Source organism: Convolutriloba macropyga, unplaced genomic scaffold (genome assembly GCF_964194025.1).
Source record: "Convolutriloba macropyga unplaced genomic scaffold, txConMacr16.3 SCAFFOLD_6340, whole genome shotgun sequence".
Lineage (NCBI taxonomy): Eukaryota > Metazoa > Xenacoelomorpha > Acoela > Convolutidae > Convolutriloba > Convolutriloba macropyga.
The window spans coordinates 1-5,000 of NW_027453020.1; the positions used below are offsets into that span (position 1 = coordinate 1).

At 40.6% G+C, this 5,000-nt stretch overlaps 1 pseudogene; it reads left to right on the top strand.

The window, feature by feature from the left end:
- Positions 1–3,241: 3,241 nt before the first annotated feature.
- Positions 3,242–3,393, top strand: LOC142357986 (5.8S ribosomal RNA; annotated as a pseudogene).
- The last annotated feature ends 1,607 nt before the right edge of the window (positions 3,394–5,000 follow it).

Consider the following 5,000-nt stretch of genomic DNA (forward strand, 5'->3'; position numbering starts at 1 on the left):
TTTAGTCAGTTCTTAGGGGAGAGTAATCCACAGCTTCTCGCCCTCTGAACATTCTCCCAGATATGTAGGTCTGGGAGAGTCTCCTCCTGTTCTTCGAATCTGGAGGTAGACAAAGACAGTACGATACGATCTTGCATCGGGATGACTAACCGATAATGATCATAATCTGACAATTTTTCCGGCTTGAGGCACCGGAGTCAGATTAAAGACACATACTGAACTAAAGGGCGTATGTGCAAAGCTTGTCGGAGTGTAGAGAGTCAAGCTGAGTTGACTCGTCACGTGGTGATGACAACAGCCATGTGCAAAACACTCAACAACTTTATCGTCTATGTGGAAAAGGTTGCTAACAGCGCTCTCTATGAGAGGCCCTCGCATATAACTATACGAGGAAAGGCGATAGAGTTGTTTGAATGTGGGGCAGGTTCATCGACAAGCTAAGTTGATCACATTCTTGTTGTGGCATCCTACTAGAATTGGTCACGGTCTGCACCAACTCTCCCCAAGTTGGCCAGACTTAAAACTAGAAATAAGGTTTGCAGCTATGTGAACCTAGAAACTGTAAAGGAGTTGAAAGAACTTAAAGGAATTGAAAGAGGCCTTGAGGTATATCCTCTTGGTAAAGACCCACAAAAGCTCACAAAAGTGGCTTCGAAGGGCAAAACTGGTTCATCCAAAACAATTGGAGAGCTTAAAGCAGAACCAATTCGAATGAAACACTATTGGTGAAACTTCATCATGAGAACGTCACAAGCTGATCACGCTCTATGATATGACTAGTATTATGTTGCTTCTAGTAGGCTAAGCGCAAGCCGAAACATCAACATGTGAAAGTCGTAGAATTTGCAATCAAACTGTGGCTAGTACTGTGATGTTACTAGTAACCTGGTGTTCCGTCATATGGCCAAGAGAGCATTTGAAGGCGAAACTTCTGCATGGGAAAGCTGCATCATGATCAAAATTTTATATCGAGTATTATGTTGACGTTAGTAGGCCTTGGCCGAAAACGCAGCATGTGAAAGGTATAGATAAAAGTTATTGTTGCAGTCAGTACTGTGTAGTTACTAGTAGCTGGATTTAAGCTCAAAATGAGACACTGTTGGTGAAACTTCATCATGAGAATGTCACAAGCTGATCAAGCTCTATGATATGACTAGTATTATGTTGCTTCTAGTAGGCTAAGCGCAAGCCGAAACATCAACATGTGAAAGTCGTAGAATTTTGCGATCAAATTGTGGCTAGTACTGTGATGTTACTAGTAACCTTGTGTTACGTCATATGGCCAAGAGAGCATTTGAAGGCGAAACTTCTGCATGGGGAAGCTGCATCATGAAACAAAAGTTTATATCGAGTATTATGTTGACATTAGTAGGCCCTGGCCGAAAGCGCAGCATGTGAAAGGTATAGATAAAAGTTATCGTTGCAGTCAGTACTGTGTAGTTACTAGTAGCTGGATTTAAGCTCGAAATGAGACACTGTTGGTGAAACTTCATCATGAGAACGTCACAAGCTGATCACGCTCCATGATATGACTAGTATTATGTTGCTTCTAGTAGGCTAAGCGCAAGCCGAAACATCAACATGTGAAAGTCGTAGAATTTTGCGATCAAATTGTGGCTAGTACTGTGATGTTACTAGTAACCTTGTGTTACGTCATATGGCCAAGAGAGCATTTGAAGGCGAAACTTCTGCATGGGGAAGCTGCATCATGAACAAAAGTTTATATCGAGTATTATGTTGACGTTAGTAGGCCCTGGCCGAAAGCGCAGCATGTGAAAGGTATAGATAAAAGTTAGCGTTTGCAGTCAGTACTGTGTAGTTACTAGTAGCTGGATTTAAGCTCGAAATGAGACACTGTTGGTGAAACTTCATCATGAGAACGTCACAAGCTGATCACGCTCTATGATATGACTAGTATTATGTTGCTTCTAGTAGGCTAAGCGCAAGCCGAAACATCAACATGTGAAAGTCGTAGAATTTTGCAATCAAACTGTGGCTAGTACTGTGATGTTACTAGTAACCTTTTCTTACGTCATATGGCCAAGAGAGCATTTGAAGGCGAAACTTCTGCATGGGGAAGCTGCATCATGAACAAAAGTTTATATCGAGTATTATGTTGACGTTAGTAGGCCCTGGCCGAAAGCGCAGCATGTGAAAGGTATAGATAAAAGTTATCGTTGCAGTCAGTACTGTGTAGTTACTAGTAGCTGGATTTAAGCTCGAAGTGAGACACTGTTGGTGAAACTTCATCATGAGAACGTCACAAGCTGATCACGCTCTATGATATGACTAGTATTATGTTGCTTATAGTAGGCTAAGCGCAAGCCGAAACATCAACATGTGAAAGTCGTAGAATTTTGCGATCAAATTGTGGCTAGTACTGTGATGTTACTAGTAACCTTGTGTTACGTCATATGGCCAAGAGAGCATTTGAAGGCGAAACTTCTGCATGGGGAAGCTGCATCATGAACAAAAGTTTATATCGAGTATTATGTTGACGTTAGTAGGCCCTGGCCGAAAGCGCAGCATGTGAAAGGTATAGATAAAAGTTAGCGTTGCAGTCAGTACTGTGTAGTTACTAGTAGCTGGATTTAAGCTCGAAATGAGACACTGTTGGTGAAACTTCATCATGAGAACGTCACAAGCTGATCACGCTCTATGATATGACTAGTATTATGTTGCTTCTAGTAGGCTAAGCGCAAGCCGAAACATCAACATGTGAAAGTCGTAGAATTTTGCAATCAAACTGTGGCTAGTACTGTGATGTTACTAGTAACCTTTTCTTACGTCATATGGCCAAGAGAGCATTTGAAGGCGAAACTTCTGCATGGGGAAGCTGCATCATGAACAAAAGTTTATATCGAGTATTATGTTGACGTTAGTAGGCCCTGGCCGAAAGCGCAGCATGTGAAAGGTATAGATAAAAGTTATCGTTGCAGTCAGTACTGTGTAGTTACTAGTAGCTGGATTTAAGCTCGAAGTGAGACACTGTTGGTGAAACTTCATCATGAGAACGTCACAAGCTGATCACGCTCTATGATATGACTAGTATTATGTTGCTTATAGTAGGCTAAGCGCAAGCCGAAACATCAACATGTGAAAGTCGTAGAATTTTGCGATCAAACTGTGGCTAGTACTTTGATGATGCTTGTAGCCAACCGAATTGGTTGAAAAGCCCAATAAGTAAGCTAACTTGGGAGAGCTTGTTGGAAACCAAATGCTACTAGATTGGTCCAAATACATCCTTCAACAGGGGATCACTTGGCTCGCTTTACGAAGAGGAGCACAGCTATATGTGTTAATTCGGTATGAATCGCAAGATTTGTTTACCGACCTCTCTAACGCAAAAGGCGGTCTCGGCTTCGGCTGTTGACTGCGTCCGATTCAGGGTTATATAACTCTCGATTGAACACATTGATGTTCTATTGTTGGTGCTTCCAATAAAATTGGAACACTTAAAGCAGAACCGATTCAAATAATAGCATTCTGATCAATGATTGCATTCCTTGATCAAGAACTGCTGGAGTCATTGTGATGGCGAATTTTCTTCATAAGAAAATTGCAAAGAGACGGAACTTAATGAGACTAGTATTATGTTGTTTCTAGTAAGCGGAAGCTGAAACAGCAACATGTGAAAATCAAGTTTTGTTCAATGATCTCGAGGCGATAAGTACTATGAAGCAACTAGTAGCCTAAGCATGACTCAGATTTGAGACAGTCAAAAAGACTGGCGAAACTTCTTCACATGAAAGTTACATAGAGAACTACAAATGTATACAGCGAGTATTATGTTGTTTCTAGTAGGCGAAAGCTGAAACATCAACATGTGAAAGTTGTCTGCAAACTGTAGAACGATATGTGATTAGTACTGTGCTGTTACTAGTAGCCAGTCTGACTGTAGAAGCCAAGACAAAGGGAAACTAATGCATCTGAAAAGGACAAGTTATGGAAAGGTATGCACGATAAGTATTATGTTGTTTCTAGTAAGCGGCAGCTGAAACATCAACATGTGAACGTCGTTGTGTACAGTAACCTAGAACTATATAGTCCTTAGTAACGTGCATTTACTAGTACCTGTAATTGGTATTCAGACTCAGGCAGTTTGGAATAGTTTGGCAAAGATGCACCAGAGAAAACTGGGATTTGATACAGAAATTGTTGAATACAAGTATTATGCTGCTTCTAGTAGGTTGAATCCGAAACATCAGCATGTGAAAATTGAAAACATTTCTGGTTCGAATTGTCACAAGTATTTGGTGATCTGAGTAGCCAAACTCACTACAACGCCAATTGAAGGCAAAAATTCTCAACGGGAAAAGCTATTCTCATTGAATGAGCTAACAAGACGAGTATTATGTTGCTTCTAGTAGGCGAAAGCCAAAACATCAACATGTGAAAGTCTTGCTGAACAAATTTAATGTTGTTGAGCTCAGTACCGTGTGAATTAGTAGCCATAATTGGCGAGCGAAAATTGAACTGGCGAAACTTCGTCTTTGGAAAATTGCAGATGCCGAGCACTTATTTTGCAACGAGTATTATGTTGACTGTAGTAAGCGAAAGCCGAAACAGCAACATGTGAAAGCTGTTGAAATTTGTGGTCATTTTGCAATAAGTACAAGGAGTGTAACTAGTAGCCAGGTCAAAATTTGGGATAAGAATGAGCAAAAATTCTGCATGAGAACAGTTGAAATTATGAAACTAAATTACAAAGACTAGTATTATGTTGTTTCGAGTACGCGAAAGCGGAAACATCAACATGTGAACGTTTGTAACGAAGTTTCGTTAATTTTCAGCCTAGTACTGAGCAAGAACGAGTAGCCTCATCTCCAATCCCACGCAAAATGTAGTGAAATATGTGAGTGAACCTTATTCACGGTGAGGGTTTCCCGAGGTCTGTATTGCAGCGAGTATTATGTTGCTTCTAGTAAGCGAAAGCTGAAACAACAACATTTGAAAGTTGGAATTAATGACTGAATGGAAACTTCGACCTGTGTTTGATA